Raw genomic sequence first — 13,635 nt, 5'->3', positions numbered from 1 at the left:
AAAAATTATGGCGTTTGACTTTGTTGCAGTTTTTTGTCTCATCCTGTACAATGGGCTAAAATTGGAATTTTTAAATTTTGTATTAAGCTCCGTGTTAGATTTGTGATTTCTTAATTTTGGATTTTGATTTTGGAAATACGTACTACTAGTACACGAAAAGTACTAAATAATACTTTATGTGGTACAATTTGGTTGAAAATTGAAATTTGGCATTAAGGTTGCTACTCATGTGTAACCCGGCCATGTGGAGGTGCTTTTGAAAAAATGTACTATAATTGTACGAAAAGTACTAAGTGGTACTAAGTGGTACTAAATTGGGTATTGAGTGGAGGGATAAAGCTTCAATCCTGAAATGTTTGATATCGTTATCACTGTTGGTGTCTGTCGTTGAGAGAAGGAGCTGGTTTTGAAAATGTGTACCATTGTTGTACGAAAAGTACTAAATAGTAGTAAATTTGGTATTGGGGGAGGAAATAGAGCTGAAATTCCGAAATTTGGCATTAAGATCTCTATTGGTGTCTGTGGTTAAGATATTTAGACTGTTTTGGAAAGGTGTACTATAAACGCTACTCATTTTGGTATTGGATCAAGGAATAAAAATGAAATCCTGAAATACGATGAAAAATGTCACTGTTGGCGTCTGTGGTTAAGATAAGTAGGTGTTTTTGGATGTGTCTACTATAATTTTACGTAAAGTACTGATTGGTACTAAATTTGGTAATGGGTGTTGCGATAGTGATGGAATTCTGAAATCTGATATTCCGATTACTAATGGTATTCAGATACTACAGTTGTACGAAAAGTACTAAACGGTACTAAATTTGGTATTGGATGAAAGGATGGAGCTGGTATCCTCAAATTTGATACTAAGGTCTGTGTTGGTATTTGGAATTCACATGTTGGGGTGGTTGGGAAATTTAAGCTAATATTGTACGAAAAGTACTGAATCGTACAATATTTGGTATGGGTGATGGGTACATATTAAATTCTGAAATTTGAGATTGGGGATTTGGCGGGGCTTTGTAAATGTGTCATATAATTGAACGAATGATACTAATTAGTACAAACTTTTGGTAGTGAGTGAAGGAATAGGACTGAAATTCTCAAATTTGATTTCGAGGTCTCTGTTGATATCTGGGATTGAGATATGGAGGTGATTTTAAAAATGTGTACTCTAATTGTACAAGAAGTGCTAAATTGGGAAATTTGCTATGAATGTTACTGTTGGAGCTGGTTCTGGATATGCGCACTAAAATTTTACAAAAAGTACTAAATAGTACTAAATATGGTATTGTTTGAAGAAATAGGGCCGGAATCCCCAAATTTCATATTGAGGTCGCTGTTGGTATCTGGCTTAGTGATAAAGAGTTGGTTTCGCAAATGTGAACTATAGTTCTAGGAAAAGTACTTAATGGTACTAAATTTGGTATTAGATTAGAGAATAGAGCAGAAATTCTGAAATATGATATAGATGCCATTGTTGGTGTATGTGGCTAAGCTATGGAGGTGGTTTTGGAAACGTGTACTATGAACGCACAAAAAGTTCTTAATGGTACTACTTTGGAATTGGGAAACTTGATATGCCGAAATTTTATATTGAGGTCCCTGTGGGTATCTGGGGTTGAGATATGGATGTGGACTTGTAAATGTGTACTACAACGGTACGAAAAGTACCAGATAGTACTAAATTTGGTATTAGGTTAAAAGATTGATTTTAAATCGGGAAACTTGAATTTAGAGGGATATTTTTAGATATATTCTTTATTTCCTGCACCTTTATAATAAGGAAGTCGTTATTATGCTTCCCACAAAGACAAAAAACCTAAAGAAAATACAAATTAATTTTCGTGAGTAATTGTATATTATTATTATTATTATTATTATTATTATTATTATTATTATTATATTATTATTATTATTATTATTTATTATTATTATTATTATTATTATATTATTAGTATTATTATTATTATTAGTATTATTATTATTAGTCTTATTATTATGAGTATTATTAGTATTATTATTATTATTATTATTATATTATTATATTATTATTATTATATTATATTATTTTATTATTATATTATTATTATTATTATTATATTATTATTATTATATTATTATTATTATTATTATTATTATTATTCTATTATTATTATTATTATTATTATTATTATTATTATTCTTATTATTATTATTATTATTATTATTATTATTATTATTATTATTATTATTATTATTATTATTATTATTATTATTTATTATTATTATTAATTATTATTATTATGATTATTAGTATTATTATTATTTATTAGTATTATTATTATTATTATTATTAGTATTATATTATTATTATTATTATTATTATTATTATTATTATTATTATTTATTATTTTTATTATTATTATTATTAATTATTATATAGTTATTATTATATTATTATTATTATATTATTATTATTATATTATTATTATTATTATTATTATTATTATTATTATTATTTATTATTATTATTATTATTATTATTATTATATTATTATTATTATTATTATTATTATTATTATTATTATTATTATTATTATTAATATTATTATTATTATTATTATTATTATTATTATTATTATATATTATTATTATTATTATTATTATTATTATTATTATTATTATTATTATTATTATTATTATTATTATTATTATTATTATTATTATTATTATTATAATTATTATTATTATTATTATTATTATTATTATTATTATTATTATTATTATTATTATTATATTATTATTATTGTTATTATTATTATTATTATTATTATTATTATTATTATTATTATTATTATTATTATTATTATATTATTGTTATTTTTATTATCATTATTATTATTATTATTTATATATAATTTTTTTTTTTTAAATAAAAATAAACTTTTGGAAACCAATTTCTTATTTGTTTTAATATTATTTTTTTTTAGATTTTAATTCATATTTTTGAAAATATTCTTTATTTCTTTCACCTTGAATGAATGAGGAAGCCGTTATTATGCTTCTCAAAAAATACAAAAAAAAAACCTGAAGAAAATAAAAATTAATTTTTCAGCAAAGAAACAGAATAACGTGCAATCACTTTTTGTCTTGGCATTTTGACACACAATCGTTGGATTTTCTGTCGTTTGCCTACTAACATGCCGCCGCCATGCCAATGAGGAGCACTGAAATTTGGTTGCATTAACCCACTTCCCACTTTCTGTGTCGGTTGTTTTTTGTGAGGTGGCGGCAGTCGTCATTGTAATTTTTATTTTTTACATTGTTTTTGGTGGTGGTGTTGAGCGTTTTTTTTTTTCCTGAGAGAGTAAAGTGTTTGCGTGCTTATGGATTATTGATCGCGCCACGTGATGCCGCCACTGTGTCGAAAAAAAAAAAATAACAGCAAACGAAGAAAAACGTTGGCAACTCAAACAATCGACAAACAATCTACGAATTGTTGCTGCTGCTGCTGCTGGAAAAAAGGTGAACACATGCAAAACAATGACAATGCGAATAACCACGTCTTAGACATGGTGGCAACAATGCAATTCACAGTAACGCCAACAACATTGCAAATATTGCCAAGACAACAACAGCGACGAGAACACCCCAAACAACCAACCATCCGAAAAAAGAAGGTAAACAAAGACCCAAAAAATTGCCACCAGCAACAAATGATGTTTGCAACTGTCTGTCGATTGGTTGGCATTGTTGCAACATTAAGTACCATGGCTCGATGGCTGTTTACTTTTCAAGTCAGTTGCATTAACTACTGACACACCTTTTACCAAAAAATAAAAACTGAAAAAAGAAACGGTTTTTTTTTTGGTGCTTCGCCCATAACACAAAGCCCAGTCAAATAGCGAAACACCACCATCATCAAACCTAACAAACCAATCCATTTTTATGGATTCATTCAAATATAATTATCGCTCTTTTCCGGGGGGGAATTGGGGGGTGGGGGCGAGGGTTTTTGAAATAGTCAGCCATTCAGCCAGCATTCACTTCTTTCTTTCGTTCCGTTGTGGCCTTTGATTGTTTTGGCCAACTAGGCGTTTGCCGTTTGTTTGTCTAACTGTTTGGTTGGTGTCTTTCATTTAAAAAAAAAAAACATCCGTCGTCCACCGTTTGCCATTTGTCTTGGCTGGGGTTTTATGGTCATGTGGTAGCCCGAGCCAGATCAAGCCTTGCCTTCGCTAACTTCGTTTTGCATTACCTCTCACTTCTCTCTCCCCTTCGCCTTTCTGTCATTTTTCTTGGTTGATTATTTCACCAATTGGCAAAACAAGTTAAAGAAGTCAAGTAATCAAACATTTCAATAAACAATTACTGTGCCAGTCAGTGCACCAACATCATCTGCAGAAGCCCAAGCAATGGTCCTGGCACAACACCAGGTTTAACACAATTGCCAAAAACTACAGCAACAAATATGATATGGCCAACCCAAGTTAAAAAAGAAAAGTTGATTTGGAAAAGAAAGAAAAAAAAAAAACATAACGAACCGTCAAATGTTCGTCATATTGCTAATCCATGGTTAACAAGCAGAGAACAGGAACCCATAGCTTGGAGTTGTTGATTTCTTTTTTATTGTAATAATCAAGTGTTAAGATATTGTCCTAAAGGCCTAAACATTTTTCTCTGGAAAAAATGTTAATTTGAGAATTATTATTTTTTAAAAAAATTTAATACAGACTACACTGTGCCACAAAAATTTATTAACATTTTTTCAATAATTAAGGGGAAAATCAAGCAAATTATGAAAATAAAGTCAATTAAAAGAAAACTCGTCTTTTGGCGTTTTGAATGTTTGGGGCTAAGTCACCTCGGCCCTTCCACCATTTTGGAAATTTTCGAATTAAGATTTCTCGAAATCCATGTATTTTAGGTATATAGTGTCTTCGGCAATATTGCAAAATACGAGGAATTTTATAAAAACAAAAATAAAGGGATTAAGCCTGTCCATTTTGCAACAACAAAATACTATGGTATCCCAAACGAACAAGCCATCACTTTTCTAATACGAGGAATATTTTTTGTAGAGAACATTAACCCTCAAATGAGTCAATAAAGGGTCCAATATTGGTCCTTTTTAAAAGATGTTTAGCATTTTCCATTAAACGGGATCGCAGCATGTCCAAATATTCCACAAAATTATTTGTGATACAATTCTGCTATATCTCCCAAAGGAGGTCAAGGACCTAACTCTTACCCAAACGTCAGGAATTTATATACATTCAAATAAAATCTCCATCAAAGCTCCATTTTAGAAGGATGACATCAAAGACAAAAAGAAATATTCCTCATCAAATTTTATTATGGATCTCCGAAGAAAATAATTCTGTATTTTCACTCTATATCAAAATATTTTAAAATTATTACCAAAAATAATATATTTTTTTTTTTATAATTTTTCCCACAAACTTTTTTCGATCTGATGCCTGGAAGTAACGAAAAAACAAATATTCTACACAAAATTTCGCTACAAATTTCAGAATAACCTATATAGGGTGAGATCAAAAAAACTGCAATTTTAACATTTTATTGAATGAAAGCAAAAAATTTCGGAAATAGCATAAAATTTTAGAATAAGATTTGTTCGAATCGGTGCCAAAGGTACGAATTATGGCCCGAATGTTGCTCTGCGGTATTTTGACCCAATCCCGGCGAAGCGCTTGCTTGAGGTGTTCGACACTTTGGAATTTATTAGTGTCAACCTTGCTTTCCAAAATACTTCAGACACAATAGTTCAACGAATTGGTATCCGAAGATTTTGGTGGCCATTGTGCGCTGAAAATGAAGCGAGGAACCTCATTTTGTAACCATTCTTGGGTGACGAGTGCTGAGTGCGATGGTGCTGTGTCCTGTTGGAATGTCCAAGGTCTGCGGCCAAAATGTTTGCGTATCCAAGGCTTAAATACACCCTCCAGAATATTTTCGCGATAATATTCGGCATTTATTCCGATGACACGGTCGATTAATACGAGAGGAGAACGACCATCGGCTGTTGTGGAGGCCCAGACCATTACCATGGCCGGCGCTTGAGTTCTGGTGGCCAACCGAAGGTGCACATTATCAGCTGACCTCTTTGGCAAGTTAACATGATCATTTTGTTTGTTTACAAACTGCAAGACAACGAAGGGTTTCTCATCGGCGAAAACCAAATTGAGCAGTTCACCACTTTCGGTCAAGCGAACCAACTCTTTAGCTCTTTTGCGTCAATTTTATTTTGGCGGTGTAAGTTCTTGCACTTTTTGGAATTACAATGGGTTTACCCCGAGCTCATTTTTCAATGTTTGCCGAATCGAATATTGCGATATATTAAGCTCACGAGCCATTTCCCGGCCACTGCGACGCGGCTTTCGATCAAGTCGCGACTTTACTTTTCGAACCATTTCTGCTGATGTTGCTGTTTTCTTCCGTCCACTTCCTTGACGTTGGGCTACGCTCCGCTAGTGTCACGGTAACGAGCGATGGTGCTAGACACAAAAGATTTATTCACATTTAAATGCTGGACTGCTAACGATAGCCACTTGTGGTTTTCCAGCCAAGTCTAAAGAAATCACACTTCCACGATGGAATTCCATCACGAACAACTTTTTTTCTAGAAAATTCTCACCAAAATGCTTTTGTACGTTTGTAAACAATATAATGAGGTGTCACTGGAATAATTTTAACAGCTGTCGGACGAGTGGCTTAGAAATGACAGCAATCTGAAATTGGTTGCAGTTTTTTCATCTCATCCGGTATGGTTTATTCTGAGATTTATAGTGAAATTTTGTGTAGAATATTTCTTCTTTGGAAATCTTCTACCTAAAATGAAATTTTATGAAACTTTCAGGCGACAATTCGAAAAAAGTCCGAGGGAAATTGATCAAAAAATTAGGGAAGATTATGTTTTTTTTTGAATTTGTGATGATAATATTTTTTTTATATAGAGTAGAAATAGAGATTTCCTTCCTTTGGCAACTTATGTTAAAATTTGATGAGGAGTATTTTTGTCTTTGGCTTCACCCCTCCAAAATGATCCTTTGCTGGAGATTTTTGCCCAAATTCACACAAAGTAGGGTTTTATCCATAAAATGTGCTTTTAATATATATGATTTCCTGGCGTATGGGTAAAATTAAGACTCTTGGCGTCTTCTAGGACCCATAGTAGAATTTTATGGCAAATAATTTTGTACACTATTTTGTGTTGCTACGATGTCGTTTATAGGAAGTTTTTAACAATAGAACAGTTTTGGCTTGTTTGTTAACAATATTTAAAAAAAAGGACCAAAGAGACCCTTTTGCTGACTCGATTGAAGGTTAAAATGTTCTACGAAAATATTCTTCGTATTTTTATCTGCACTATTGCAGAAGACACCGTATACATAAATTGCAGGGATTTCGAGAAGTCTTAATCCGAAAATTTCCAAAATTGTGGAAGAGAGAGGAACTTGCCCCTCCTCTATTTTGGCTACTTTCCGAGGTAAACTTTCAAAAGGCCGATACACGTGTCTTATTTTTTAGCTTTACTTTCATAATCTGCAGGATATTCCCCACAATTACTATAAATTCTTGATTGCACAATGTAATTAAATAAGCGGTAATTTTTTTCTCAAATTGGCAAGAAAAAGGAAATATCCCCCATAAAAAACGATCTTCTAAATTTGGGTTAATTTGTAAGGCTTGGGTGAGTAATGAAGCATCACTCTCAAATGAAAGTAAGATTTCGGCGAGTTTAGAAGGGTAAGGCTAGCTGGCTGGCTGGCTGGCAAGACAACATGAGCTCATAAAAACATAGAAAACTATTACCGAGCGGGCATTGAAAGTGATAAGCCAAGATTCCGAATTTCGACCACTCCTTTTTTGTTGTCTTTAAAAGAAATAATTTTTGAAAGAAGAAAACAGAGAAGCATTTCGTTTCTCAAGTCTAATAAAAGAATCATAAAACGTCACACAGCCAGCCTGTCAAGTTCAAAGTCATAAATTTGGTTTTAATTGATTTTTGAGTACTTAACACAAAATGCCAATAAAAATGGGAATATTTCCTTGCTCTCTCTATGTCTTGTTGCCCAAAGAAAATTGAACGAAAAACTTATCAAATGTTTACTTAGGCCATTTTTTTTTTTTATTTTTTGAAAGGGGCTAGGTGGTTCGAATAATTTTTGTGGCATTTTTGGCCATTGGGTTTTCGACACCAGGCGGTTTATGAAAGAAAGGTTTTCCTTAAAAGCCATATTAAAAACCATAATGTGTGTGTGTTTTTTTTGTTTGGAGGCGTACTCAGTTGAGATTTTAATGAATTTGAAACAAATAAAAAAAAAATAATTTCAGGTTGAGATGCCTCTCAAGTCTAATAAAGAAACAAAAAAAAAAACACAAAAGGTGAAACAAAATTATAGGTTTTAAAAATTGATTTTTTTTTTACTGTTGGTGTTGCTTTGTGGTTCATTAAAAAGTGCAGCTGATTTTTTCTTTAATGGCAAAATTATAGTTTTTTTCGTCTACAAAATTATTATCTGGTAGCAGGAAAATTATGGTTGGCTCTGATGAAATTATTAGCCAGACTTACCACCATATAATGCCGTTTTATTAACACAACTGGAAATGATAATCTATAAATAAAAAAAGAGGAAAGAAAAGTAATTAATATAAAGCTTATAGAGATTTTTTTAATTACAAAACGAAATAACAAAATAAAAAGGAAATATAAATGTATATTTATTGATATTTACAAACAGGGTTATTGATTTAAGATCCGCTTTAAATTTAAATGCCGTCATTCCACGCTCTCTCCAGGTGGGCTGAGACGTAATGGAAAATATCAAAAAAAAATAGTTTTGCTATGAATTACCCTACACTGATCTGTGTGAAGACGAGACAAAGAAACAAGGGAGACAAAATAAAAACAATAAGAGGTAGGATAATATTGTGATATTTTATTTTTTTAAATAATTTCCAGCGTGGGTTTTTTTAAGGACCAGTAAATGCTAAATCTGAGAAAAACTACTGCATACTTTGTGTTTTTTTTCAGATTTTTTTTTTTTGCCAAAAAAAAAAAGAAATTATTGCCAAGAGCTTTCTGCCAAAATCACGTGTATATTTTAAAAATTTTTTGACAAAGACTTTCAGACCAAAAGAAATATTTTTTTGAGAAAACTTTCATAAGGACTTCCAGGCAAATAAATTTAGACCAAAGTGGGCTTTTTAAGATTTTTTTTTTGTCAAGGATAAACGTGGATTTCTCAATATTTTTGAAAAGGGTTAATACAAGTGGATTTTCTCGAATTTTGAAAGGACTCTCACATCAATGAACATGGCATTTTCAGAATTTTTTAACAAGAACTTTTCGAGGGTACCCAAGGATATAACTTTATTAGGTCTTTTCCTAAAGAATATTAAGGAGGATATTTAATATTTTATTTCGTAAGGATGCCAAAGAGAGTTTTCCAAGATTTTGTCTCAAGGATGTTAACTTGAACTTTTTGAATTTTCTGGATTTTTAAGAATATTTTTCAAAGACTCTAATATAGAGTTTTTTTTTTTTTTTTTTTTTTTTTAATTTCTAATCAAAGTTTCTTAAAGATATAATAATTTTTTTCTCAAGGATATGTTATTGGATTTTTTTGTTTCCTTTTTATGGATATTGAGAATATTACTTTTTTAGAATTTTTATTAGGATATTCAAGTCAATTTTTCTCAAAGATATTCTAGTTGATTTTTATAATTTCCTTTCAAGGATATTGAGAACATTACTGTGGATTTATTAACAATTCTTTCTTAAAGATATTAAGGTCGATTTTTTTTTATATTAACATGGATTTTGTAAAAAAAAAATCAAGTATATTAGGGACATAACTGTTAATTTCAAAGAGACTATTTTAAAAATGTAGAATACATTTTTTAAAATAAATGTCTTAATTTCCTTATATTTTTAAAAAATAGTCTGTTTTCTTCCTTCTCTCAAATATTTCCTTATGTTCCAACACACCGCCATTCAAAAGGCCTTTTTCATAATTGCGACTACTGAATCGTATTATACAATCACCTTTATTTGGTAATACCATTCATAATTGAAGGAAGAAAATGAAAACGAAACGAGAAAAAAATAAAATATTATCAAACAGAAATATCCCATGTGTTGATACTTCTGGTCATTGGCATTCAAAAAACTGGGAAAATACAAAAAAAAAAAAAAACGAACAGTGGCCCTCTTACGGTCCTGGTGGTGGTGATGATGGTGGTCACCTTTTAAAACCGATAAATATTGACTTTGGCAAAAGTTAAAGCCACAAAATTTCCAAACAAAGCATTTGTTGCTCCTACTGCTACCACCACCACAATGCCCCGGCGCTGCACTAAAAGTGACACTTTCAATGGACAAATGCCAAACAAAAATCGCATAATCCGCACGCAAGCGAAACCGCTGAAATGACTAACCGAGAGAGAGAGAGAGGGAGAGAAAAAATCAATATTTTTATTTCCTTAAAGAAAAACGTTTTTTTTTGTTTGCTGGTTGCACAAACATTTCCTCCCCCCACCACTTCCACCACTTCCCCTCCTGGCAACCAAAACAATTTACATATCACATGACCAAGTACCAAAACCATTCAACTGAAAAGTGAAAAAGTAAACAAACTTTGGCGTTGAAAATGACTTCCTTTACCTTATTGGGAAGGACTGTAAAAAAAAAACGAAACAAACCAAATACTAAAGAGTCGAGGGAGGGGGGTGCGAGGAAAAAAGGTTTTGTTGTGGCGATTTTACCATGTTGGCCAATGTCAGCGGCAATAGCCAACCAGCAGCAGCAACATTGCAATCATGGCAATGGAAATTGAATTGACAAAACAAAAGGTTTCTGTTTTCGTTTGGCAGTTGGGCCCCAATAGGAGACTGCGAGCCGGAGAAGGGGGAAGAGTTTGCATAGTTATTTGCTGAAATGTTTCCTTGTCCATTGTTTGTCTTAAACGTAAAACATGCGTCGATTTATCGCTGGCGAATGTCAGCAAATGCGTTGTTGTTTGCCATCAACCACACATCGGAAACAAACGTTTTTTGGTTTCTGGTTAATGGCCGCTATGGGGAGGTAAGACTGGTACCCTAGCTTGTTGTTACAAGCTACAATTTTCGGTTAGCAAATTTAGAAAATATAAGATTCTTCACAAGGATGTTTAGAGTAATTAAACTTTATATTTTTAAAAAATAATTTTTGAAAATAAAAAGCGGATTTTCAAAAAAAGTTTTTCTCGTTTAAGAAAAAAAAAAACTTAATTAGAGAGAATCTTTAAAAACATGAACGTTTCTTTTATAAAAATGTATTTAAAAAAGGATACTAAAATTCAAAAATTTAGATTTTATTATAAACAAGTAAAAGAGCTGCACGTTCGGCCGGCCGAAAATATCCTTACCAAATAAAATATTAAATATCCTCCTTAATATTCTTAAAAAGCCCTAATCAAGTTATATCCTTGGGTATCCTCGAAAAGTTCTTGTTATAAAAAAATTCTTTCAAAATTCGAGAAAATCCACTTGTATTTAACCTTTTCAAAAATATTGAGAAAATCCAAGTTTATCCTTGACAAAAAATCTTAAAAAGCCCACTTTGGTCTAAATTTATTTGCCTGGAAGTCCTTATGAAAGTTTTCTCAAAAAATCTAATTTTTTTGGTCTGAAAGTCTTTGTCAAAAATTTCTAAAAATATACACGTGTTTTAGGCTGAAAGCTCTTGGCAGTAATTTCTTTTTTTTTGCCAAAAAAAAATCTGAAAAACCCCACAAAGTATGCAGTAGTTTTTCTCAGATTCACCATTTACTGGTCCTTGAAAAAACCCACGCCATTCGCTGGAAAATATTTAAAAAAATAACATATCACAATATTATCCTACCTCTTATTGTTTTTGTTTTGTCTCGTCTTCACACAGATCAGTGTAGGGTAATTCATAGCAAAACTATTTTTTTTTTTATTATAAACAAGTAAAAGAGCAGCAAGTTCGGCCGGCCGAACTTTGAATACCCTCCACCATTTGGAACGAATATGACAATTCTCAAAAACAATAAAAAGCGTTGAAAATTCTGATCAAGAATATATATTCTTTGTGGGGTCTAAATGTATATTTCGAGGTGTTACAAACGGAATGACAAACTTAATATACCCTCCAAACTTAATATACCTCCATAATGGAGGGTATGAAAAAGAACTGGAGGACATATAGACCCAAAAACGAAGACTTTTTTATAAAATGAATACTTAGGACACACAGACCAAAAAAAAGTGCAATTAAACAAAAACAATTTTTTTTTTAATAAAAAAAAAAAAAATATATATATATATATATATATATATATATATATATATATATATATATATATATATATATATATATATATATATATATATATATATATATATATATATATATATATATATATATATATATATATATATATATATATATATATATATATATATATATATATATATATATATAATTGTTTTTTTTTTTTTAAAAACCTTCCAGGACCCTGGGACCACATAACACATTAACTATATTCTTCAATTCATTAATATATTCTTTAAAAAATGCTCAAGGATTTTTAGGTAAGCTGACATAAAATTTAAGGTTTTTTAAATAAAAATTAAAAAAATACTCAAAAACAAAAACGAGCATGTAAAAAAGAACAGTTTCGAGGCTTTTTAAATCAATAAACTTTTATTTGATTTTCCTAACAAAAATATTAAAAAGTCGACGTTTATTGATCAATGAGTCCTTAACAAAAAATTCTGCATTTATTGGGAAAAAGAGTCATTAACAAAATTTTTTGGAAAGCCAATTTTATTGGCCAAAGATACGTAAAAGTTTTCCACAATATTTAGTCTGAGAGTCCTTGACAAACCTTTAAAAAAAAAAAAATCGATAATTGCTCAATAGGTCCCAAAAAAAAGAGTTGTTAGCAATGTTTTCTTAAAAAAATTAAAATTAATTAAAAAAATAATTTTTTAATTGGCCTAAATAACACACAATATAATAGCTTTTTTATAAATATTTTTTAGGGACTCTTCAAACAAAAAATGTACAGTTTAACTTATATTTTTTCGTTTGGAATTTGAGAAACCAAAAATTTCGAAACAATAATTAGCACCAAATCACAATACAATTCAATGCTCAAATAATGGCCATGTTTAAATGACCATTTTCGCAAATTGTTGACTACGTTTCTTTGCCTCCCTTTGTGTAATTTTCCTTACCAAAAAAAAAAAAAAAAATTGAAAACAAACGAATATCAAGCCAAGTCAAAACAATTTTTGGTTGACACTTTGTTCAATGGTCCAAGGTGGGCAAGTCTGGCCACAGACCCGATACGATGTAGGCAGGCGCATTGAGATCATTTTAAAACACCTCAGCTACAAATGGTTGTTGTCCTGCGAACGAAAAACACCCAATGTTCAAGCGAAAGTGTTTTTGTCTTTGGTTTGGTGACCAAAGAAACGCAGCATTCAGTGACTACCAAAAAAAAAAAAAAAAAACAAAAAAAGAAGGAAAAAAAAAAACAATTTGCTAAATATTTGGTTTTCTTAACCGCCATTGTTAGTGTCCAATGCGCTAGACCCCAAAAACAATGCCTATCTATG

At 30.6% G+C, this 13,635-nt stretch overlaps 1 protein-coding gene across 1 annotated transcript in view; it reads right to left on the bottom strand.

The window, feature by feature from the left end:
* Positions 1-13,635, bottom strand: part of LOC101898435 (stAR-related lipid transfer protein 13) — a 399,946-nt gene that overhangs the window by 270,700 nt on the left and 115,611 nt on the right. The window contains exon 3 of the mRNA XM_059127991.1: positions 8,582-8,622. The gene's annotated coding sequence lies outside the window, so the exon portion shown is untranslated. The remainder of the gene's footprint in view (positions 1-8,581; positions 8,623-13,635) is intronic.

The sequence above is a fragment of the Musca domestica genome, unplaced genomic scaffold, assembly GCF_030504385.1.
Source record: "Musca domestica strain aabys unplaced genomic scaffold, Musca_domestica.polishedcontigs.V.1.1 49, whole genome shotgun sequence".
Classification (NCBI taxonomy): Eukaryota; Metazoa; Arthropoda; class Insecta; order Diptera; family Muscidae; genus Musca; species Musca domestica.
The sequence above is the reverse complement of the archived record's forward strand: the minus strand, read 5'-3'. Positions and strand labels throughout refer to the sequence as shown.